This window comes from Bombus huntii, chromosome 10 (genome assembly GCF_024542735.1).
Source record: "Bombus huntii isolate Logan2020A chromosome 10, iyBomHunt1.1, whole genome shotgun sequence".
In the NCBI taxonomy this organism is placed as follows: domain Eukaryota; kingdom Metazoa; phylum Arthropoda; class Insecta; order Hymenoptera; family Apidae; genus Bombus; species Bombus huntii.
Genome location: NC_066247.1, coordinates 6,458,822 through 6,485,950, shown reverse-complemented (window position 1 = coordinate 6,485,950; position 27,129 = coordinate 6,458,822). Strand labels below are relative to the sequence as shown.

At 37.9% G+C, this 27,129-nt stretch overlaps 1 protein-coding gene across 4 annotated transcripts in view; it reads right to left on the bottom strand.

Moving 5' to 3' along the window:
• LOC126870214 (poly(rC)-binding protein 3) overlaps positions 1-27,129 on the bottom strand; it is a 184,999-nt gene that overhangs the window by 116,181 nt on the left and 41,689 nt on the right. For 3 of the 4 annotated variants that reach the window (XM_050627721.1, XM_050627716.1, XM_050627720.1), the window contains exon 2: positions 18,061-18,098. The exons of the other annotated variant lie outside the window; for it this stretch is intronic. The gene's annotated coding sequence lies outside the window, so the exon portion shown is untranslated. The remainder of the gene's footprint in view (positions 1-18,060; positions 18,099-27,129) is intronic. 4 annotated transcript variants of the gene reach the window in all.

Here is a 27,129-nt window from a genome sequence, read left to right as displayed (position 1 = left end):
ATTCGGTTGAAAATGCCATGTTAAAAATACAGAAAGGCTAATTATCTATATATTATACGTTTAACACGGTTATTTATACTGGGCACTAATTCTTTGCTAAATATGTATTTGCAAGAAATATCTTGCAAGTTCTATGTGCATCTTCAGATTAGTTTCAGACTTTGCAAATATAATCATGACAATCGTGCCTCCTTAAAGTTTTCTATGTCAAGTTCTATGACATTTGAAATAACTGATTACCTATTGACTTTATAAAAAAATATTTCGAATAAAATTTACCATATTCGATAGGCCTGATTAGGTGAAATATGGTTTAACTTTTTAACACCTTATATTTCTTATATTATGAAGGTAATCTTGAGTTTTTAATACGGCGCCGTATATTTTTTAATCGGTTCAGTTCTGACATTCTCGAAAAAAAAGAACAAAAAGATTAATCTATTTATACCGAAGATATGCTAAATTAAATTCCTCGAGAACGTATGAAGGACGAGGGAAGACGCTAGAAACACTCGTCTTCTTCGTCTGCGTATTATTTCTCACTCTATCCCGTTCTCCATTTCTATTTTCCTTCTTTTTCAAACCAGATTTTTTCTCATTTCTTTACACGTACCGTTATCTTACCTTCTCTGATAGTTCGCTGCTCTTTGTCCATTTTCCCTTTTTCCCTCATCCTTTCCCATTCTGTTGCACGTATTCTTTTTCTTTTGTTCCCGTTTCACCCATACCATACGCGCGTTTCTCCTTTTTTCACCCTTCGTTCTCCCTCACACAGACACATAAATACTCCATTTTACATTCATTCGCCCGCCTCCGCGTTCTCCTCTCTTTGTTGGCCTCTCTAATCCGCACGTACAGACCGGCCGAATAAAAAATAACGAGTAATGTACATGCAATAACTCGCGCGTTCTTTTTGTTTTTCTTATCTCGGTATTGCAGAATTTGCGTCTAAAAATAAGCCGAATCGATTATCCGTACGTGTTGTGCGGAATTCGACTGAAACTACCGCTTGAAACTTTTTATCGCGGTTTATAGGGGGTTAATTTAGTAGTTTTGAACAGAATTCTCTTTACACGTGCTCGATTCACATGCTCGTGTCACGATCTTCTTTCTATAAATTGATCTTTCCGATGTTGATACAAGTAAGTGTACGAATTTGCGCAACGAGCATTTTAAATATTCGCATTTTCAAATGTGAATACATTTTCTAGAACCTACAACCTAGATTCGCTGGTTTGCCATCTCGTATACGTAAAATAAATGATATTCCTCTAATCTTTTTAGGTCATTCCATATCAGGAAATTATCAAACGTTTTGAATAACCCGCCGCACTAATCGATCACACATACTCGGTATTTCAACCAAGTGTCCATATGTCACGAATCTTCGAGCTTGACTTCCTCAAGAACATAGCTTTATACGAGCAAATTTTATCCCATAGTTCCGACTCATTTTTAGGACAATCTCCTGTCCGATAGAACGACCCTTGTTCAGCGGAAAAATTATCCAACCGCACGTGTATCCGAAAAACTGTCAAGTTCGATTTCGCTGAAAACGAGGCTTCGCACGAAGAAATTGTATTTGAAATTTTCGACTTATTTTTGCACACAGAATAATCTTCTGGCCGATTCACGTATCTCTATCCGGTACAAAATTATACAGGGGCACGTCTATTCTGAAAATCATTAGCTTCGATTTACTTGGAAAACGAAGCTCCGAATGAACAAAATTGAGTTCCACATTTCTAACGATTTATTTTCGTACGTAGAATAAGCATTTTTCCTCCAAGCCCTGTTGTTGTCCGGTTGTCGATCTTCTTCGTGGAAACCGGCAATTTAAAGCAAAGCTAACTGCCGTTGTTAGCCGGTTTGAAGATGGTAATTAGTATCGACTCGTATCGACGTGTTTACGCCGTGGAAAGTTCATTTCGCGCGGAACACGAAACTTTGCGACGGCGAAGACGACGATGGCGCGACGACTTACTGCACGCCTGACGTATTTAGTTGCAAATTTTACCAGTTAACCGTATCTGTTGTTTGGAATTCCTGTTCTGCCCGAGACTCGTCTTCTCCATCGCGAGATTCCACTCGAACAATGCGCGTTGATCGACTGACACTGGTAATTAACAGCTCCAAGACGTTTATTTATCGCGAACCTACCGATTAATCGTTCAACGTCTGTTTAAACCAAAGAATAGACTAAATTTAGACCAAACATTTTATCTTGTTGTCTTCGTTCTATGATACACCCAGTACATTTGGTAAAAGAATTTTATTTAATAATTTGTGTTTTACGATATACTCGGAATGTTGATTAAAGAAAATTTATTTTGCAATCTATGTTTTACGATACAGTCGATTCATTTGGTAAGAGAATTTAGTTTTCAATTTTGTTTGTCATATCCGGTTTATGTTTATTTGTCTATTCTTTAAATTCAGATTTTAATATTATTTTTTTCTAGTTATCGAAGATACAAAAGATATCGTATACGAAAGTTAATCAAGTGTACCTGGATTGTTTAAAAGTTGTTATTTTGGCAGACCAATGGCGATGTAATATCTTTAAACGTAATCGGACGAATCAGATTTCCAGGAAATTCCAAATTACGAAACTCAATTTGTTTAAATGGAGCTACGCGAATTACGTTTCTATCAAATTCCAAATTTCAAAATCGAATTTCTTTACACGAAAGTGTATGGAGTAAATCAAACCGAATTGCAAATTACAAAACTCAGTTTCTTTAAACGCAGCTATAGAAAGTACATTTCCATTAAATCCCAAAATTCAATTCGTTTACGTGAAAGCGCGCGAAACGAATTTCCACCAAATTCCGAATTCTACAATTCAATTTCGTTAAACGGAACCGCACGAATCAAATTCCTGTCAAAAATACACGTTTCTAAGCGTAATTTCTCTAAATAGAATCGTTGGAAATACAAGATGGATACGGGCGCGAGAAGAGCTTTTCGACTTTGTCGATCAAGAACCGTTAATTAAACTTTGTTTAATTAGATTAATTAGACACTTTTGCGATGATCGATAGACGTTTCCACGTAAGTAACGATTCGCGTGTGACCAAATGGCGTAGTACTCTATAACGTCAGTCACTGTATATCGCGTCAATCGTGTTTCGAGTTTCCAAGCTATTTTCGTTGGGAGATCCTTCCAATTTCCAGCGAAACGTCGACTGTCACCGAGCTTCCCGCAGACCATCGGCAAATTTAAATATCGCCCTTAACATTTCAGATGCGTTAATCTAATTTCGCGGATTTAACTCGAGGGGAAGGACAAAATCCTAAAATGCAAGCGAAGTAAATTCGACTCAATCCGTCGATAATTCCATTATTCGTCGTCGTTAACACCTCACGCATTATTAATGTACTGTGCGCCAACCAATATAAATCGTGATATTGTTTCGCTAGCCATTTTAAATTATTAATTTTCCTGGATGTTGCAGAGTTCGAAAGTTTTCGTTGCAGTTCGATGGTTAAATAAAGTCGGGACAGAAATATTCGTAAGTGAAACAGAGATATTACGTCACGACTGACCTCATTGTGGAATTCGAAAGGTTAGTTTTAGACGGCAGATAGTTAAATTTATCGTTAGTCGTGGTAAAAAAAATTTTCATCAAATCCTGTGACATGGAATCGCGTTCTATCGACGTTTCATTAATACAATATGCAAAATCGAATGTCTCTCATCATCTTCTGCGATACAGCAGTCTGCATATTATTTAAATACAACGGTTGTCGATAATGTAAGAGTATATCAATAATTATGTCAATGATATTCTAAAAGTCTTTACACGAAGACTTCACGAAGAATAAAATTCGTCTCATAAAAATGTTTATATTCTTCTATAGATCGTACTAATGCACGCATATTTTTGGAGTAAATGTTTGCTTTCAAACAGCTCTTTCCTTCGGTGTTAAAACAAAATTATATTTGATAACCGTCGGAATTTAAAAAATAGACATCGCATCATTGAATGACTCGCAGATCTCGCTGTTTGTAGCAATCCGTAGGAATAAATTTTGCCATGCTATTGATATCGATACGTCAGTATGATCATTCGATGAAGAAACTATATGGATCAGCGTCTATTTGAATGAAATTTCGCAAATAGATATCGGCACTGGAAAATGAATAATTTATATCCAACCGCGTGCGTAAATACAGTGAATAATTGATGAAACATTTAATAACGAAGAATACACGTTCCGTATGGGATAGTAACTCCACTCGATACTATTCATAGAAAATATAGTGATAATTATCATTAATCTTGACACGAGACATGTTCGCAATGTAAAACTCTTTACAAAGAATCTTCGTTAATCTACGATTAAATTAAATTCCTTTTCATCCGATCCACGTTCGTATCACCAGGTTTGCTATTATAATATTTATCGTAACTTGGTTTCATGATTCAGACTTCAAACATATCTGCCAATCTAAGATTTGAATTCCAGTTTTCCACTTAATTCGCTCCAAACTTTTTCAGCGAGATTTACAGTTTGCGATGTCACGAGCCAACGTTGCGCAACAATCGCTAATCAATCGTTCATTATGTCGCACGAATCAAAATGAAAAATTTATCAGTTATCATTTAACAGGAACACGGAACAAACATTTCCTTTTATCCATTATTTTTCACCAATCCAAATTTTGCGCGAATCCAAATCGAAACTTCGTTAATCATCATTTCCCACGTGTTACGACCGTTCGCGGAGAGACGCGGTCGCGAGGAAAACGCGTCAGCGAGAGGCGTAAATTCTCGCTACGATTCGGTGAATCGACGCCGCGAAGTAGTCGTTCCCCTGTTTCGTTTAGGATAACAGAGGTGGTTGATATGAATATGACACAGTAGTAAGTTATATTTCACCGTTTATTCCACAACTTAGAACGAGGATAGTTACACTGTGGTGCGTATGTACGAGATGAGTGACTGAGTGATCTGCGGGTGTGTATACCCGCTCGAAGGATGTTGACCGTTCGAAGGATGCAAAAACAGTACTCTTGGAAGACGATGCTGTCTCGGAGGAGAGCTAAGGATGAGTGAGTCTAGCGCACGGGACCATCGGATTCGTTGGTGCCGATGTTATTTAGGAGAGTGAGGGAATAGGCTTCGTTTTTAATTGGTTAAACGAAGGGTCTTAACCGCCCTCGAGAGAAAGTTGTTAGTGGGAGGAAAGTTGCAGCGTACGTGACAAAAACTGACTTTCCCTTGTTAAGCCGTGGTAGACAATAGTCTCTAGAAATTCCTCCGAACCAGATGTTTGTTTCGTTTGAAGGACCTTTTCTAGGAAATCTATGTGATTTATGGAAGGTCCTTGACATCATGGAGGATACGCTGCGAGTATCCGAAGACATCTGGTTGCCATATTGCCCGCGGTGTGTGGCCTCGGCTAGGTAGAGTGTTACGCGACGTAACACCACGAATTCGTTCTTCCCATTACTAAAATGTATCGTACGCGAAACGATAATCCCAATTCAATGCACTCTAGACCCCATTACTGCCATTGGCAATATTACGTGTCGACATGGAAGCCTCGAGATCGTCCGTTTCGAAGGCAGACGAAATCCTCCGCGTCTATCGACGAAAAGGAAGCGACGCACTCTGGCGAATTTAATAATTCCAGTCGGGGGTTACCCTTCGGGACCCACGAGATGAAGTTGAACACCGCAGCTTCAGCCTATGTAAGACCACCGACTGTACGAGTTTATAAGGGATACTTGCTTGAACGCGTGGCTGTGTCAGTATACGCCGATGGGGGTTGAAGTTATTCGAAACTGCTGCCTCATAGTTAGTTGAGACGAGCCATCGAGCATTCGTTCGAGCAATGTTCGAGCAAAATTCGTTGCGTAGAAGTAAAAGAAAAACCACAGGTGAACATTTATAAACACATTTATAAATCGCATTTCCTATTTTTCACAGGGAAACGATCTTACGATTCGTTGTCCACCAAACTTCCTCGTTGATTTCGCATTCGATCTCGCAATTATGCACACGCTTTCTATAGGCTTAAAAATTGCCAATCGCCTGTCCCAGTAATTACGTTCTCAAACGAATGCAATGAAATTCAAGGTAACTAACATGGAAAAGGGAACAGCAATTTCCTTGAATTTCGAATATGTTGCAGACATAGGGAAGGTGGTGAGCAAGCTTCGTCCGAGTCGTGGCACAAGTTCGAGGTTCAAAAGTTACGAGAAAAAGAAAATGGTGCTGGTTACGTTACATTTACTCAGATTCAAGCGATTCGAAATGAAATTGCATATGCATATGCCTAGGATCGTGATTCTAATGGTGCTAAGGTATAATCAGGTCAGCTTAGGTCAGATTTTTTGGACGTTCTGGAGCGCTCAGCCCTCCCAATTTTGGAACCACCATCTGTCTGCGTAATTTAAATATCACCACAACGTCCAAATTTCCATAAATCCACCGTTGTTTCCCGGCGAATGTTGCGAAAGGGTTAAAGGCGAAATCGCGATCCCATCCGCATTATATCCCGGATTTACAAGGTTAATACCGTCGTCGACAGAGAGATCCAGCAAGTAAACTGTACGATGCTCGAATGGGTTCCTTCGTCGCTCGATGACTTAGGGGCAACCCGTAAACTCCGATTATCAGCGTCATTTAGCCCAACAAATCCTGCGTTCACGCGGCTGACAGAAGGCAGCTAAACGAGCACACCAACAAACAGGGATCTCTTTCTGATATCAACTCGGCTTATCCCTGAACGAAATTCCTTTAACTTATTAGACGACGAAGTGAAATATTAGAAGAAAAAATGGATGATACACGGAGCTAGGAAAATTCGTTTCTCTGATTCGAGGGAGATTTTTTGATAAATAGAAGAGAGTCACGAATTTGCGTATTTTAATGTTCTTTTTTCTTTTTTTTTTTCTGTAATGAATACGTGTTTCTCTGGTTGTCTTTTGGGTATTTTTCCTCTCTCTCCCTCTCTCACTCTCTCTTTTTTTTTTAAGTGAACAGAAACGTTATGAATTTGTGTGTTTTGGTAATTTAGGTGTGAAAATTGTAGGTTTTTTTTACAGTGGTTACGTTTTCTGTTACTGTGATTGGATTTGGAATTTTTCGTTAGCAAATAGAAATGCTAAGAAGCGTTAAGAGTTTGTATGTTTTAGTAATTAGGACGCAAAGATATAATCTTTTCATAGCGGTTACGTCTTCTGTTTCTCTAATTGGTTTTGGAACTTTTTGAAGAATTTGTGTGTCTTAGCTATTTGAAAGTAAAGATCATGTTTCTTTATGGTAATCATATCTTCTGTTCCACTCTGCATCTCTTCGGAATCTTTTGATAAATAAAAGAGCTACGAATGTAGCTTGTATTTTATTCGTTTGTTTATTAATTATCAAAATTTTGAGAATGAAGAAGTTCGATGATCTAAGAACTTTCTCGTATCTATATCCTCAAACTCTTCCTTCGTTATTTCTAAAAAGTTCTCTTAATTAATTTTAACAAAATCTACTCCTAGCAAAATATATATAATACGACCAGCGATGATATCGATTCTTATCACTTCCACAGAATAAATTTTATTACGAAGCCAGATTAGAAAGTTCCCGGAATCGTCGCTAGGAGTTGCTTTATTTTTTACTGTTATCGTCATTCCGGAAATCTGCTCGATTCCCGTTCAATCTGTCCACGTATACCGTGTAAACTTTGGTTGCGTACTTTACCTACTTTACTTACTTTACTTGCTTTAGTTACTTCACTTACTTTACCTTTTAGTTTGCGTACTTTAAGTGCGTGACCTATAACAGCGATCTTTCGGAAATGAAGTCGCGAACTCAGACTAAAGACGCGTAACTCCTCGTTTCATTATGACAAATTAATCGACAGTGTTTCACGGTGACCAGAGGGCAAGATCTCCAGCTGGAACACTCGGTTGCAGAGTAAGATGTTTCTGTGGCTAAATGGTTGCATTAAAAGTTCCTTCGAAGCGAAGTTCCCTTCAACTACTGTAGTCTTGGCTCTGCAAGTCTCCTGTTGATGGATATTGTTCTCCAAGCAGTCGTGTAACACGACGGACGAGGAATTTCTTACGTGAACAGTGTAACACGGAGAGTTTAATAATGCACTGGAGACATGGCCACTTTTGTTTGCTCTTGAGTCCAGACTTAAGAAAAAAGTTGAACGTTGTCTCGTAAGGATGAAAGAATGATGGTTGTACCATAGCCTTTTTACGATGAAAGAAAGTATTGCTTGGATGTTATCTTGTAACGATGAAAGAGAGCGATCTACGTATTCCTATAATTTTCTTCTTGTTCTTGAAACAGCATCGAACAAATATGAGAAATTTCAAATATTTTGCCACGTCGATTTTTCGATATCAACAATTCATAAAAGTCGATATTAAAACACCGTATATACACGCACGATGTGCCGAATAAAAGATGCATATAAAAATCAAATTAGATTTAAAGTCAATTAAACTGGACGCACAACTTTTATTTGGAACGTACCTTCTCGTTATATTTTTCGCGTATGTATAAATATACGTAAATTCGATCAATAAATTTGCCAAACACAAATGCACCAACATATTCGTATACAGATACGTATGGACACATAGTATAGAAATAGCAAGATTCTCATCACTGGAAACCTATCTTCCTTCCGAATCAAACGTTGTTCAAAGGAAAATACCAACTAAAATACACCGTACACGAGGTAAAAAATGAATACAGGATACATATCCAAAGTGGAACAAGAACATCGATAGAACGTCCAATACTGCCAAGACGCATTCCCGACGAAGGAGGCAAGGATTTTAAGGGACTGCAGGAAATCTGTAGACGAAAAGCTGGGCCAAAGCTCTCTCTCGGAGGAGTTGGCGAAAAAACCTCTTGCGGGAGCACATTAACAAATACCATTCGACCTGGTTTCGTCTTCGTCGAGCCGGAGAAACGGTCAATAATCCAGCTAAATCTCCATACAACTGTTAACAGCTCTGTCTGACCGATCGTACAGTCGGTGGAAGCGATACACTGAGATTCTCAATGTAACAGTTTCCTCGTCCAATAATCCTCAGTTCACCTTTACAGTCAACTTTTGCTGGAAAATTGATCTCTTAAAATTGATGATCCTTGATCGTACAATCGGTAGAAGCTATACACTTCAATGTATCAGTATAGTAGTTCTCAGTTCACTTTTTGAGAATTCTTTTTAAATTTTTTAATTTTACTATATTACTTTCGTAGAAAGTGGACGATACGATCTTACACGGAAAGATTGGTGAGATGTAACACGAAGATCTGTGATGATCGAATATAAAGACACGACGCAACCGTCTTTGTATTTATGAGTTTCGGTGATATTAAGATAGAATTAGGATTGAATAAAATTAGATTGAAGAAGGTAAAAAAGCGATGAACAGTGATCGTTGTCTAGAGAAGCTTCTGACCAAAAATGTAAATGTACAAGTGGAATAACCGCATCTTTTTCACTGACTGTACCCGTCTATCGCGAGTCGAAGAAAGGTTGGCTGGCAGAATCTCGGCAAGAGGGTCAGAGCAGGGAAAAGGGCGACGTTGAAAGTTCGTGAAAGGATATCCACGGACTGGTTTTCATTTGAATATCGGGGAAAGGTCTGTAGCAGATAATATGTTATATATTGTGTCCTACTATGTGCTACGATATTGTAGCAGTTAAGCTTACATCTTATCGTTCGATGAAGAGAGTTCGCCGAGCTATAGATGGGAAAGTCATGAAGCGAAATGGTGCACGTGTTATTCAATAGGACGATACTTCTAAGAATTCCATCATATCTCAGCCATACAAAATACTAAGCACTCGTGTCAATCGATGAAACGTTAATTCTATGAGGGATGGTAATTAATAATTCTAATAATTCTGGTAATAGAAAAAATATTGCCATCAAATTTATCTGAAATTTTGCTGTAAAATTTGCGGCGACAGCATCGACTATTGAGTCAAAATAATCACATCAAACTTTCTAGCGTTACAACCATTTTATATTATCGATCTAAAATTCTTTATTAATCATGCACAAGCCTTGGTTAAGCCTCCACGTTCAAATCTTCCTCTATCGCCAATTTATCTCAGAATTTGCTCGTAAATTACCGTCGCAAAGATCAAGTCGAAACTATATTCGCGCGAATCGATAAAACATTAACTCTACGAAAAATGGTAATTAATAACTCAAGTAATTCTATGATAAAGTATCGCTAGCAAGTTTGTGTTAAATTTCGCTATAAATTTACGGTAATAGCACGGAGCAATTTTCGTTAACGGGGGCGAAGATAATCATAGTGGTCATTTTAATACTAAAACCATTTTATATCGCCGTGCTAAAATTCCTCGCCCAGCATCCACAAGCCTTCTTCGACCCTCCATCTTCAATTCTTTCTCCATCACCAATTTTCTTTAAAGTTCGATTACCACTCACCCTCGCAAAATTCAAACCAAGGCTACACTACCCATGTCACTCGATGAAACACTGGTTCTACGAAAATACATACCTCTGAATTCCACTTAAATTCCGCTACAAACTCGCGACAACAACACTACCCTAATTTAACCAATTGCATGTTAACAAATCTAGAAAATTTTCAATAATCTTCACGAACGAGTCCTGACAATTCCAGTAGCGAATCCAGTGCCAGTTCTTCCCGGTACCAAAACAATTTCATGCTAGCGATGTGAAAATTCCTCGCCAACCATCTACGACTCATCCTCCACCCTCGATCGTCGGATCTTCCTCCATCAGCCATCTTCCCCGTAATTCGATCACCACATCGGTCTCGCAAAATTCGAACGAAAGGCAGTCCGCTGGCTCGAAGGAACGCGGCAATTAATCCTGATCCCTGGCGGAAACAGGCGGAATCTCTTCGCCGCGAGTCTCGCGGAAGAGACGAGGTGGTCGATGAAAATGGAAAATTCGGCAGCTAGGAAATGAGAATGCCCGCGGCTGCTGGGTAATAACGCCTCCGAAGACGATGAGGCGGAAGTTTCGGAAATGGAAAGGGCCAGGGGCGGAAGGGTAGGGGGTTGGCTAGGGGTGCATCGTCGGAAGGGGCTTGGGTATTGATTTATGGCGCGGAATTTCGGCTGATTACACGTGGCAACCCCCGGAAAAAAAAAAGAATGAAAGGAAAGAAAAAAGAAAAGAAAGAGATCGACAGAGCCGCCGATATGGAGGCCGCGAACGAGTTGTATAACGGGACCGCCGTCTCGAGTGCAGACCCTTCGCGCTCCAGCGAGCTCATCTCGTTTCGCGTCGGATAATTTGAATTAAGTCGGAAGAACCGGCTGCCCTCGTTGAATACGTACACCTGCCTTTTATCGTTGTAGCTGCGATCGTTGCGAACTTCGCCACGGGATCATACAGAATCGCATTTTCTTTTCGAAAGCTCGTGCGTGAAGATTGCGTTTGAACGCGCCTGCAGACTACGTTCGATATAATTTTGTGTTTTGCGACGTATCGGTTGGTTGGTTGACTCGGAGTGTACGGAACATTGGTGATATTTATATAATTCTTCAATTTTGCATTTGGTTTGAAACGTTCCAAACGTTGGCCTTCGTCGATATTTTCATTTTACAATTTTTTATTACCCTTCTCGTTGAGACATACGTTCTATGTAAAACTGGTAAAAGGGGAATAATAACAGTGGACGTGGTAATTGTACCAAGAGAATTTACATAAATATTGTAGAAATTCACACGGCTAAATATTCACAATTTAGTATAACGTTAATTATGCTAAATAAACTGCCTATCTCCAGTACTTATCGAATTATTTCTCTTGCTCTTCCTCTTCGTTACTATTGCCCGCGAATTACCACCTTCATTTGTATTACAATGAAGTAAAACATCCACGTTGTAATCCATTTTCTGCTCAATTCAGACGAATCTTACATTTTATCTGTAGAGCTCCCTACAAAATCTAAAGTTTTAACAACGTTCTTCATAGTCTAGAAAAAGGTTAATGTTCAGTGTAGCAAGAATTCTCTTTCTGCTTTAATTCATAAAAATTCCCCCTCGAAAAGTCAAGAAAAATCCTTTTGTTCAAGCGTCTTTGGTGTAACGTGTGTGTGTGTGTATGTGTATTAGGTATAATCTTATCGAAGTCTAGTTCTTTATCTTTATCTTATATTGTACATTAAAGCAGTTCGTGTAATTTATGCTCTAATTCATGTTTGTATCCTATATCTGTAAAATAAATCGATAAAAGAATTTTATTTTTATTATTTTATTAGGCCTTGCGCCTACTGAAATATCCATTATCCACTGGCTGGACTAAACTGACGAAGTCCGAGAAATGCGAGGAAACTTGGAAACTATGAATTTTTAATTTATGCATGTTGACAGTTCACCATATGATTACACGATGGCTTGCATACAATTTCTCGTTGCTTCGCTAAATGCAAATGGTTGCAAGGCTTTGCATCAGATTATCCAACCGATGACAATGAATACCAACGATGATGGTTCCGTCGGATTTGCAAGATTTAGCCACAGATTGCTGTGTTTATATGATTTATCGTTTCATCGACTACCGAGACAACTTTAATTCCGGACTTTATTCCTCCGTTCGATAATTGCTCCAGTTAATCGCAACTTACCGATGAAAAGGAATAATCTTATTCTTGAATTCACATCGATACCGCGATCAGAAAAATTATCCAGCGTCGTCCAATGACTTCTACGTATCAATTTTATCACTTCTTTCTTTCTTCCTCGCTGTGACATTTAATTGTCAGATTAAAACCAAGCAATTGTCACCATCAACCTACTGTACGTAATCTTTGATCTCTCTCCAATTTCTCTGAATCGTAGAGTGAAATTTTTTATTAAACGTATAACGCGATTAGATTCTACGTTCTTATCGCAGATACGCGCGTGCACGTGTCTCATGCAGTATCATCTTGAATTATCTTTCGCTTACAAGCGACGTCACTTTTTCCCCTTCGTTATCTTCGCTTCACATTGACTCGCGGATTCCTATGCACCGGCTGCGTCCACAAATCTAACGTATCGTTTAATCTAAGATCACGATGAACATATGCGCACCTGCTACCTATCATACGTCATACAGGTGTCACGAGATGCGTATCTCCGTGTGATAGCAGCCTAAAGCGGCCGTAAGAGAGTCGCGTAAAGCCAGGATGATCCCTTCTTTTCTTTCTCTCTGGCTGCGAAACTCACCTTGTGTACAAAGAACTTGCGAAGAGCGGCGGCATTCGGCGAATGAAAGCAGCCTCCGACCAACGAATCCCCGTAATTAACATTCTTATTTGCCGTAGGCTCGGCTGTTCCGCTAGATGACGGAAGTTCACCGAGGAACCGGACGAAGAAGCCGGGCGATATTGTCCGCGGAAGAGGTCGATTAGATAATTAACCGACGTGGAGCACCGGTTCCCAGTGGAACTTCCCTGTTCTTTCGGCGAGCATCAGCTCCGCTCCGAGGATTCCTCTCGACTGTCTCGCAACGCCATTGTATCCGGAACGTGGTCTTTTCTCCCTGCCAGGTTTAATTAAAACTGGCCAGGGAGAACGAGTCTGTTTATTTTTCACCGTTTATAGATCGACGCAGATTCGCCCGGTTACTCGAAGCTTTTCAGACGCTCCACGTCGCTCTGCCACGTGAGGAACTGATCGACTGAAACGGCACACAGACTAAAAAGAGCAGCGTCATATGGTGAGGCGAAAAGGCCACTCGTTCGACGAAGAATTTGGGCGCCAGTTAAGGTTGGGGGTTGTTCAGCGAGGGTTAGAACTTTTCAAGTGTGTGAAAGGCGAATGGATATTAGAGTAGAGGATCGCTTTTGTGGGAATGGAGATTTTCTGAATCTGATCCACGCGGAGACTAAATTTAAAGAACAGTGTCAGGTGAAAGGATCACTTGCTCGATCAACATCCTTCGGGTTACGTAGTTAGGGTTGAAGAGTCGTTTGGTAAGTGGGTTTCGGGCTAGTTCGAACCGGAAAGTATGAAACGTGGGAAAGGTGAATGGAAGCCGTGTAGAAAGTGGAGGATTGTTTTTATGGGAATGCGAGTTTTCTGAATGTAATCGAAATCGAGTCTCAATTTAAAGAACAAAGTCAGGTAAGAAGATCACTCGCTTGACGAAGATTTTTTCAGACACGAAGTTGGCATCGAAGAGTTGTTTGGTAAGTGGAAAAGGTTTCTGGTTTAATTCGAACATGAAACGAAACGAAAATTATTTTTGTGAGAATGGAAGTTTTCTGCCAACACTTCCTGTTAGTTTCTACTCGAATATTTAATATTTCGAATTTTAGAAGCGTTAAGAAACTTACAAGAAATAAAAGAAAATTTTAACAAATTCCATACATTTTTATAGACGATAAACGAACAATTTTACAGCGATCATAGAAGACTGAATATTTTTGCGTAACATCGAGAAGATCATTTAAAGACGCGCAAGATATTCAGCGAACGAAAGTAAAAATTACGCTCGAATTTAATTTGTGGTTTGATGAAGATTGAATTATTTGAAATGAATAGAAAAGATTTCCGATATCCGATACTGCTGCTGAATTTATCAGAAAGAAAGAGCCGGGGTTTCGTACTTACTACGTACTTCTTTTGTACGAGGTGCTCTGTATTCAAGAAACTGCCGCTGAATCGTTATTATTGCGCGTCTTCTAACAAGTGAACTCTTCCTAAGTGAACTTGCCGAAGAGGTAATTAGATCTCTAGGAACAATGGGGAAGCCTTGAAATTCTTCGGTGTAATTCTAACAGATTCTGTTAAAGAAAAGTTCCGATGCTACGAAACTAAAGATAATATCCGAAATTCTATAAGTTGTTCCGAATCGGCTCCAAACAGATAAATGTTGTGCACCGTGTACTTAGCAAAACTCAAAGTTCACATTAAACAAAGTTATTTATATATCAGAAAGAAAGAGAGAGAGAGAGAGAGAGAGAGATAGGGAGAGAGGAGGAACGGAAAAGAATTTCATTAAAAATATAACGAAAACAGATGCACGTATCTTTAAAGCTTCTCTTTTGTGAAAAATATTTCTTTGTTAATTGTAACAGCATTCTGTAAAACAAAGTAATGAAAAATATTTACGGATGCATGCGGAACTTCGAGATATAAAATTTTCCCTAGCCCAAAGGTGTATCTACATGTTACAGTTACTTTTTACCGACGTGTAAAACAAAAGTAATTTGCATTCGAGCGTTTAAGTCTACGTTTAGCAAGCGAGCAATAATCTACGCTTTTCGTTCGAGCTACAAAATAGGAAAAATGTGTTGCGTTCCCTCTGTCTTTAATATTAATTTCAACAGAAAAATTCTCTTCTTTAGAAGGATTTAATTGTAACAAAATTTTGTCTGCTTCCCTATACGATACGTTCATCTCTTTCATTTTTCAAACGCTAATCCGGAATAATGGGATAGGTTGAATTAAAATGGCTTGCTCTCGCCTCGACAGCATCTTATTTATCACGATCTAATTTCCGCTAATTTACTCGTAAGCTCGCATTTAAATTTGTTAAGCACTTAAACGCCACCATAATTTTTTCAACGATGCAATACGACGCAATCCCTATACACTTTTATTACGATCGTTTCGAATTTATTATAACTGTAACGTTTATGATAATTTCCCGTTATCAATTATCCGGTAAACAATATTTCAAGTGTATGAAAATATCATTATTTCAAATATTCAAGAGTTTAATCGAGTTTCATTTCAAATGAATTCCCTGCAGCGCAATATAAGACGAATAATTATTCGAAATATGGAAAAATAACTGCAACTTTTACTTTTATTAATTTTCCATAACGAAATAATATAACGATGAATGTACAATTTGAAATGAAATTTTCAAATCAATCACTTGACCGAGCCTGCTAAGGTTAGCGTTAAATTATTCCTGCGCAAAATGTCCCTAGATCTTCGATATTGCTTTTGATTACAGATGCTACGTTGCATCGTAATTCACGCGTTTCGTGCGTGCATTATACTAGGATTAATTACGCAGATGTTTCCATTAAACGACGTGCGACAGAATATCAGATCCCGTGATCCATATTAAACGTCGTGCTAGGGAATTTTTCAGGGAAGCGCCGACTGAATAAACGCGGCTCGCTCTTTATTAGTAATTACACGCATGCACAACATTTGATCGGCAAAGCATTACGTGCCTGGCGATGTTAATACGCGCTTCACTCAGCTCGATATCGATCTCGTGTTAACCCAATTTCGAATCGAGTTTTCTCGTTTATGAAATAGTGAATTTATCGAGCGATCGGAAAAGTTACTAAAATGACGTTCGTGAAATAAGCCCGGTTTTACATTACGCGAAAAACGATATTTAAGATCGTTTAAGGGGGATTATTGATCACGTAAAATACAGGTATTCAAATATCTCAAGCATGAAAAATCCAGTACGCACAATAAAATTAATATTTGCGATATTGTACCGCGTACACTTTGTCCAAAAGTAGTATAGGATCTTTGTTATTTATTAGTTCATTTCAAATGGATTAAACAGATGTTAGTTAAACAGGGAACCATGGTTGTTTAACGTGAACTAAATATAATAACGTGCTAAAATTTAGACAACTAAATAGTTAATTTGCAACTCTCTCTCTCTCTCTCTCTCTCTCTCTCTCTCTCTCACGCAGATCACATTCTCTCGACAACGCAATTCACACTCTCTGACTTCTCAACTAACACTGATTGTTAATTCGTCTTTCTCCCTTAGCATCCCTTGTCTTTTCGGCACTTGGTTTTTCTCGCGATATTGTTTATGGTTCACCCGGATCTCTTAGGTCTTTCGTTCACGATACTACAATAGAAAATCTATGAACGCAATAGAAATGATAAATAATCGGTTAAAAGACAACGAAAATATTTCTGTTGCTTTTAAACAATTAGAATTTTAGTCAAGCTGCAGCAGCAAGTATTGAGAAATCTATGTAGTTGTTAATAAAAATGTATTTTTAAACTACAGCAGAGGTTTGTTAGATTTAAACGTCATCCTTTTTGCACGAACTTTTAACTCCAAGCAGAGAACTTTTTTATTCTTTTTTCCAGAGCGGATACTGTTAAATAAAGCTGGTAAATATACAGTTTGTATTTCGTTCTGATCAATCGTTCTGACTTCTATACAATTACATTTGAATATATGAATATCGATTAAATTTCCAGTTATTTAAATAGACTGATTTAAAACAGTCTCCCTGTGATAGCTAATAAATCATACGATGAAGGTTAAACAACGAGAATTAAAGAGTACAGTAGTTTTCTGTTAATATTCGAACAACAGGTTTAATAGTAAAACCTTCCATACGTTACTCTTCGCAATTAATCTCCATATTTTAAATAAATTTCCTAAATAAGAAAAGAAAAATAAATAGAATAAAATAAAAAATTCTTAAAGTTGAAGATCAGATTGAAGATGTATAAACTGCAACAAGTAACTTCTCTCACTTCCAATGAAAATTTAATTTACCAACTTCTTTCGTTAAAAACAGAATTTGTATTCTGCCTTTATTCGGAAAAAATCAACGTGCACGTGAAATTTAAAGAAATTTCGAGATCTTTTGGCGAACCATACTCGATCGAATCCTCTTTCTCGCTTCTGGGAAGTTTATTTAACTCGATGGGAATCGAATTTAGTCGCATGCCTCCGGAACGTTTGTTTGATTCAAACCATATCGAATTCTTCCGTAATTCACGACGATCCGTTTAATGGGGAGAAAATTGAATTTCTCTGTAGTTTCTGGAAGACCAGTTTCGCTCGTACGATATCATCCAGTTTTACCGAAATTGGGATTCTTTTAACTTCGTTTTTTTTTTTTTTTTTAGATTGTCGAATTCTTCCATTTTGGAGAACCGAGTCACTTTCATTCGACGAGAAGTTGAATAATTTGAAGAAGAAGATCCACTTAAGATCTTAATGTATTATTGATATAAATATTTACGAATGAAGATGGACGTTACGTGGAAAAATTCGACGGTATGTGGCATTTTTGTTCAGGAAAAATGAAAAAGCCATTACATATGAATTTTCAATTGCGATAAAACACTTACCAGGATAACTCGATATTCTTCTTGTACGACAAAGATATCTGAAAGAAGAAACGGGGAAAAGTTGTACTAATTTTTGTAAAAAAGTAGTCAAACCATATTAATTTACATAATCACGTATCTATCTATTTCCAGTAGAAATATTTCGTTTGTCTGAGAAATTCTTCCAGGTTTCAATATCGATACTCCACTAATTTTTTTGAATTACCTCGACATCTTTTTCCCTTCAAAAGTCTGAAATATTTAATTAAAATTGTACTTTAACTGTCTTCTCATAATTTTTAACTCACGAAAGAGATTCAAACATGCGTTCGAAAAGATTGCATTCGACGTTATACAGCTGAGAGAGAATCGTCCTCCTTTCGCATGCCCTTTAATTCCTTATTTTTGCTAACGAAGTACACGTTGCCCAGAAACCTAATCGCTTTAACGAACAAAAAGAGCGCAACTGCAGGCTCTCAGTCGGTAAACATTTTCGTCAGGTTTCTTTGTGAAAAAGTGCCGCGTTTCCACGCGTCTGGTTTGTTCTTTTCGCGACATTGTTTACTTTAGTTTTCCAACAATTCGTTTTTGTGTTTCGTGATTCGAATGAAGAAAAGAAAGAGAGAAATTGAAGTAAAAAACGAGGAGAAATAGAGAAAAGGATAAACGGGGAAGACAGAAAAGGAAAAAAGAGCGGAGGAAAACAATAGTTTGGCGAAAGCGTCGATACGAAATTGAACAGGAAATTTCGCGGGAGAGCAACTTGGTGGTAAACGTGGCTCGTTTTAGATCGAACAGGAAATCGAAGTTATCGAGTTTTCTCTCGCGGTAACAACCGTTTCGATAATCCGGCGGGCGCGGGGCACGGGGCTGAAAAGGAAAGAACGAAAAAAAGAATGGGAATTCGATCGACAATAAACGCGAAACAGCTCGAATCTCGACTAACGAATTTCAATTCGCTGAAAAAACACCACGTGTGTTTAATCTGACGATTTCCGTTCCGCTTGCCAAAAAATTCCCGCAAGTCCGAGCGTGGACGAGGACAGCTCTTTGCTGAATCAAAAATCTTGAAAAATAAAATACACGAAAGTTTATAACGTGTTAGAAAAAGAAAAAAAAAAGAAAAGTGTTTTTAAGCGATTTGACGTACAAATTAAATATAGGTTTGATATATATATTTTTATGGCGTTAATCAACATCAAAATTGGAAAATACATAGATGCGAGAATTTATCCGGACAGTGGACCATTACGAAGATACAAATTTTTATCTCTATAACTTAAGGAGAGGAAATATTATTAAATGTTGTCACTAGTGTTTTACTTTTGACATTTTCTGGATTTTCGCATACTATGGACTGTCACTCAAAAGTTTGCAGCATCGTCTTCGAAAGAGACAAACTTTTTCGTAAATTTTTCGACGAATAAGAGTATTATCGTTAGACTGCTGACTTTTATAAACATTCACGTTTTCGAGAATACAATCGAGAAAATAAAATCTCCATGGAGAATTATTTTTCCTCCCAAATATTAATAGAAAGAACCTTCAACATTTTATATGTTTCTTCGTTAATATTCGTATTACAGTTTGCACTTCTCAATTTCTTCTCAATGCATGAAATATCTATTTACTTAAGAAGTCGTCGTTTCCTTTGAAATTCTAACACGTGCCGAACATTGTCCAGAAATGCGTAAATATCCATAATCTAATAATTATTCAATAATAAATAAGAGAGAAATAAATAGGGGAAAAGGTTGATCCCACGAAAATGTAAGAATGACGTAGGATATGCAAAATGAATTTCATCATCGTCGGTAGAATATCAAGGATTTGGCAATGCAAAACCAGACGACGATTTACGCGCGCATCAAAAAGCCCCGAAACAAAGGCGGGGGGAGGTGGGAGGGGCACGCACGCGCGTGGAATTTGGCACAATCAATAAACGGCATTTGGCAGTGGGCGAGTTTGATTCAAAATTGCAAGACCACCGACGACGCTTCCGGTTCCTCAAACGCAAGATTTACGCGCGAGACGCCGCATAGCGCCATCATCGCCACTCTATTCTCGCCTCGAGATGATGCGCTGTTGAGCGGGTTTCTCGTTCCTTTGGTCACTTTTCAAATAATTATGCAACATATCATTGCCGAACTGTATTTGCTCAACGTGAGTCTAATGGACGTGACGATATTCTTCTCGCGTTATGTATACTTTTTGTTGGCGAACGTTAACCCAATTTTCGAAATTGGGAAATTTCGGCAAAAAGACAAATTTTCAACAACAATTTTTCCATTTCCATGTTGATTAATTTTCGATACAATTAAGAACCTAGCAATTAGTGCGCAGTTCCAGTATCGGGACCAACGCCGAATTCCCTCAGCGCATTTCATAGATAAATATACAATAACAACTAATAACAGATAAATAAAATAAACAACTAATAGCAACAAGATGAATAAAACTAAAATATACAGAACGTATATGTACGGCGTCAAAATTCGATAAAATATACAGAACGTATAATATACACGTTGGCCGTATATTTAAACTCTAATATACTTCGACACACGATATATTTGAACTTTAATTTACCATTTAATTTAACAAAATAATATGTAGATTATTTACGCATTATGCGTTATTTTATCGCTCGATGCTTAATTACGTCGTAACCCTTTCTTAAGAAAAAGCTGGCTGTTCACGGTGGCTCAAGTATCAAATCTTCCACGTGTTGCATAATATGGCACATATTGTTACATGTATAACGATAGAAAATGGTTAGCAGGCAATCGAAGCGGCTTTTAGAATGCGTCACGTGCGTGTGACGTTTGGCAGCAGCTGTGGAAAGCAACTAGTGCGTCACACGTGTGTGACGCATGGTAGCGAAAAGGTTAAATAACGCACAAATCCGATCTTCGTTGTAAATCGCACAAAATATGCATATCCAATAAAGTTGGAAATCGCATCAGCCAACTCTTGTCCTCGTCTTACCACGATCACTTACGTAAAAGTACGGCGACAGAACGCGATTAATTAAACTTGCGCCAATTATTTCAAAGTGACTGGATGCAGCTTCCTAATGCCATGCTGCACAAAGCGTGCTCGAAGGGACCTGGTTGTTGAAATCCTTCATTCATTCGAGCCGGCAGTCAAAGAATTGTTTCAGGGAGAAAAGGAATTGGACAGCGATGGAATAAAGACACGGCAGGCCAGACGGAATTGTTCGGGAATTACTGAGATTACTCGAGGAATCAAGGGGGTGGAACAGGGTGGCCGAGGATCTCAAATCCGACGAAGTACCAAGAGCCGAAAAATTCACCTGTCCAGCGAAATTTTCATCAACGAAAACTACAAGGGAGAATGTTGGTTTAGATGACACCATCTATACACATAGATACGCTCCGGAACAAAAATGAGCAGGCAGGTGATAGTCGAATATAAATATCGATCAAGTTTCGTTAAATGTACGTCTTGTTTACGCAAAAAAGTCAACATTGTCTTCGATTATTTATTAAACAATTTATATATACTGTATAGTATACTGTAAAAATATACGAAACCTATTTCAGCAGATGATTGTAGATTTAAAAAGGATGAAAAAGCTTCATATAGACACGTGGTTCGGCTGCTTGCGTTTACGAGATGTAACCAAGTTGCTGTTCTGACTTTGTGTTATCTAAATACAATTACAGAAGATGCTTCAAATGATCATTTTGCATTTCAAGGCAACCCGGTAGGCGTCTTGTCATGGATCCGGTTACGCTCTGTATAGTTGTCGGTGTTTCCCAAGTTTGTTGGGAAGCTTCTTCGATTCCGAACCTTAGAATTTCAACGTTTCCGATCGATCTATTTACGCTCTATTTGCGCTATTTGTACATATCTCATAAACGAAGACAAATACAGCATACGTTCATGCGAACCATTTTCAATATTCTTAGATGTACGATCATTTGGCAAAGTGGGTCATGCTAGTTCGACTACGTTTCATTGGTATCTCTACTTTCGTTACCTGTTCATTTATTTTTATTTCCGACTGTATATAGTACGTGGTACAGGGTATTTGTATTATTTGGTGATTTTCCGAGGTGAAAAATGAGAAGAAATAACGATGGCCATTAGTTGGTCGTAAAATTCAGAGAATACGAGAAAGTCTCGAGGGGCACGGAAGATTGTTTTTCTGTCGAACATCGCCGGAAATGAAGAATTCCACGGACCTCGGACTCTTTAACGCACTCAGATAAACGTGGAATGATGTAAAAAAAAATATATATCGAATAGAGAAATTGTAGTTTTACCGTGAAAATAAATTTGAGCACGATTTTTCTTTTCTTTCCTTCGTTAAACACCGGTCTCGTTGAGCGTATTTAAATTCAAGGAATATTTGTTGCTAGAGGAAGTCAAAATATCTATGAAGATTGATATTTCAATCTTCATCAGCAAGGAACGAATAATATGTACGTTTCCTTTTTCAGATATAATTAATATCACATTTCTGACATCTATTTGACGCTAATTAACATAATCTAGACGAGTGTCGATCAATATCAGAGGTAATTTTGAACAAAAACATATCAAACTACGTAACACGTACATTTTGCATAACCGCAATAATCGTACAGTATACTAATTATTAGTTACATATGTTTCAACCTAAACATTTACTAAGTCGCTAATTATCAATATGTAGGTAACGATACATTGTATCTATTAATCATTCTCATCGAATACAATTGGAGTTTATAAAAATTCTTCCCACGAAACTCCCAGCGTCGTATTTCTCTTGTACCAAACCAGCTCTTAACCAAACACGTTCAAACTTTACTTTTTTCTTGAAAACGAGGCTTCGATAGGAAAAATTCCATCTCACGATCTTCGTTTATTTTCACACGTACAATAACCTTCTGCTAATTATTTACTCGTATCTCAGCTTTTACAGTTGAAGTATACTTGATCAATTTTCCAACTGGATTTCCTCAGAAACCAGGCACACGCAAGAGGGGGGCTGCCACTTGCCTGTTGTATATTACTTGTAAGAGAAATTTTGGTTTTTCCGTTCCTTTTTTCAAAACGTCCATGCCGAAGATTCGAACTCGCGACTCGTCGTCTTTAATTCTGGGCCTTAACGAGCGTAGCTGTCTGCCCCCAAAAACTAGGCGTCATGTGAACAAATTTTACTCCGTGTCTTCGACATATTTTTTCAATCTACAAAACCCAATCTTTCCCTTAATTACGGACCACCCTGTATACGCAAGGAACAGACGAAACTTTGCATCTAAAATCTTTGGAAGAACAGGCGAGGGAGGAAATGAGAAACGCGTCGCAAATCACGTTGCAACGTTTCCCAAGGCTCGTTGCTGTTACAGGTCTGCCGATTTTTCCAACGGCGTGACAGCAGGTGGACGACAAATCATATGCAACGAACGAAGCGATCGAACGTTGCCAGGCGCGTGTAAAAATCCAGCGAGAGATAATCGAGAGTCTGGATGGGGTGGCGACCGGCCGCTTCCAGAGCCGGCAATTTTTATTCGAAGGGGCGAGCACGGTAAAATGCGATCGGGACGCCCGAGGATATTTACGCGGCAAGATGTCACAGGAAGTCGGTGTACATTTGAATTCGCCGGAGCTTCTCCGGATTTATATTGCGATTCCACGTCGCCGAAACGAAATGTCCTTCCGCAAGACCCTGGCTATCGCTTTTTAAACTGTTCGGGACGACGAGCTTGTTTGAATCGGTCTGCTTTGGATATATGGAAATGATTCTTCGTTTGTTTCGTCGAATATTTAAGAATTGTTGGAATATTTGAAAATTATTGGATTTATTAACATTTCAATTTCACCGAGATGTCGAGAACGAAGAATGTTCTTCAATATTGCGGTTCTTCGGATATTTGCAAATGATTTTTGATATGTTTAGAGCGTGTTGAAAAGCGATTCTTGTGAAAATTATTAGACCATTTTAGGATTATTGAAACGATGCCAAAGTTATTGGAATTGCAACCATTGCTTCTTATACTTTCGATTATATTAAAGAAGTTCGATATTTTAAAGAAGCGGATGGAAATGTTCAAAGGCGTAAGAAATATTAGGATCTCTGTTGAGAATTGATTTTTTTAGTAGAAATGAATTTTCCCGTGAATTTGAAGTATTATCTTTCGCGAAGATTACGAAACTTTTTGAAATAGGATGCTTGGGAAATTGAAAGCAAAAAAAAAGAAAAAGAGGAAAGAACAGATTCTGTTCCAATAGATCTGAAGTATCGTTTCGAAAAATTTCTTACAATTAGGCACTTTTGTCGGTTTTTAAAGATCTTCACGGTAATAAACGCGTAATTAAATAATTCATCGAATAAAATATACGAAAAAATATCGCAATTTCTTTACGAATTTTTTTTTTTCAAGTATTTCGCCGAACCTATCTGATCCTTTCCCTGAAAGTTAGAGGACAAAGTTTGATCGCACGCGAAACTTGTCATAAATTCGTCTGTCGTACTCCTAGAACGTGGCAACTTTGTACGCGATATTTTCGGCGATTTTCAGACTGAATCGCGTAGGAATTCCACCTCGAGACTGGGGAGACTATGAGAATCACTTTCGTTGAAGAGGAATCGTCTCGAAGAAAAGAGCGAAAATATGTGGAAAGATAAAGCAACGCGGAAAATATTGCTAGCTGTACTTTAAAAAGCAGTATTTCCAGAAATAGAGAATAAAGCGACGCACCTAGTTCCTTTTTCTGAATAACAAACGAACTACATTTTATAAAATTGACAAATATAAAATCTAGAACTCGAAAAATTGTAGTAATTACTCGCAGAAATATCAAGTAATATATTGTCGAATTATTACGAACGTAATATCCGTCGAATTATATGATACGATAAATAAACACGTGGACGTAAAATCCATATGAAAATACAGATTTCAATAAATAATATTAATAAGATCGATAAAATCCGAAACATTCTGAAACGTTTGCTTACGAGCAACAACATTTTATTCAATATCGTACAAGCAGCTTTCTGCAACGTGTTCATTTCTCCTCTTTGCTTCAGAAATTTTAATCTCGAACAGCAACTTCAATTTTCCAAAGAACTTTGGCTGTAACGTAAACAGAAAACGCAGATAACACAACGAAAGATAAATTTTCGCCGGGAACAGGCAAGTTCTTTAATTATGATGAATAATTAATCTACATGATTAAGGAAAAGTTGGTGCACGTTTAGCTCGTAAACAATCGAAAAAATCTCGGTTATTAGTCATCGGGAAAAAGCGTGGGAGGGAAAAGTTTGAAAGTGAAGGAACTCAGTTGGGGAAGAAAGTTTCACGAGCTCTCGAGATAGAGAACCGGTGTCTGTTTCCTAGTTTCCTGCTGCTAAATGACAGACATTTTCGAGTGAATTAAACGTAGTCTCCCTTTAAATAGCGGCTTTTGCCGCGAGTTCTTCGCGCCTTGTTAAGATCTCATTTCCCAGACTGAAACGTGCAAGATTATAAAAATATGTACGTACTGTATTCGTGTTAATTTCTACCTGATACAATTTTTAATTTCATTCTACTTGTTTCTATTGTACCTCATTATTTTTATTTATTTATTCTTCGAAGTAAAATCCATTCGTTAGTACTGTTTTTCAATTGAACTGAAAATAATTTGTCACTCGATAATATCAGTATCTAAATTAATAAGAAATAAATTTCGTCGCTTCTACACTTTCCTTGCACAGATAAATCTCATCCTCTCGGCTTCGACGATTTCACGACGAACAAAAGGATCGTTGGATTTGTGATTCGTAAAATTCATTTACGTACAACTTTGCTTCATTGTCGAAATTTGATCAGATAGCATTGTATTCCAATTTAAATTGCAATATGCCTATGAGAATTTATACATAGGGTGTCCAATAATCACTGATACATAATCAAACGAAAATACACGATGAATAAACCGATACTATTTTTATCCGTATTTATACTATCTCGGTTTGCAGATATGTCGTTTTATAAATCAATTTAATAAATTTATCAGAAATCGGAAAAAAATTGGAAATTTCCTGCCCTACGACACACCAATATCGCTTGTTTGCGGATGGAATCAAACGTGAATAATCATATCGAAACACGTACGATAGATATATCGATTCAATCTACTCGCATCAAATATAATACTCAACTTTGAACGAGAAAATTTTCAAGCAAAGGGTTAAACATAGATGTTATGCGAGAAAAATTCACGTGGTTGTTAGCCGGCGAAGGAGATCCGAGGAAAAATCAACAGAAAACTCGACACAGGCATCCACGCGATCACCGACACCTCGCAGTAGTTGGTAATTCTGTTTGCACGGCAAATCTTTCCCGTTACAAGTTCGAATTCGTTTCGGAGCATGCGAATTTAGTCTCTTTGGAGGGTAAATTGCGAATTCAAAGTTTCTCGCGAGTTTCGTGCCACTTGCGCCACGGGGACAGCCCGCCACCTTCTCCGCTTAACATTTTCCACGGCTATAAAACGAGAAACCGCGTTTTCTATTTAAAGTATCGGCCCGGAAACTGTCGACTTTTTCGTTTCTTCGAAATGAAATTCCACGCGAAGAAAGATGGTCGCTACATTATGGAGTTTATCGAACTTTAATACGTGGATGGTCGCAATGGCCATTTGTAACCACCCACGTTACTAAATTTCTTCGAACGATTCAAGTAAGATAAATTTCAGTCGCAACGGGCTGAACAATTTTCAACAACGTGAATCACTTACCTAACATCGTCGAACTTTCATCTTTCACACTGTCATTTTCGATTAAGAATTACCATAGCACTCGAGTGTCTCTGTTGTTTTTGAAGATATGTAAGAACTTTATTAACAAAAGTTGTTTAGCATAAGATTATAGTCTTCTCTATACGAAATTTTGTTCATAAAGTTGCTTCGTGTCTCCAAAAGCGACGCATTATTTAGTTACTTTTTTTATTGTAATACCATACTTAACTCGAACAAGAATGGCTAAAATTGGAAATCAAAAAAATGTATCAACCTGCCACCATTTCTCCTATAATTCGATCTTCAATTACTGTTTTTACTGACCTTTTTTTTACTGAAATACTATAATTA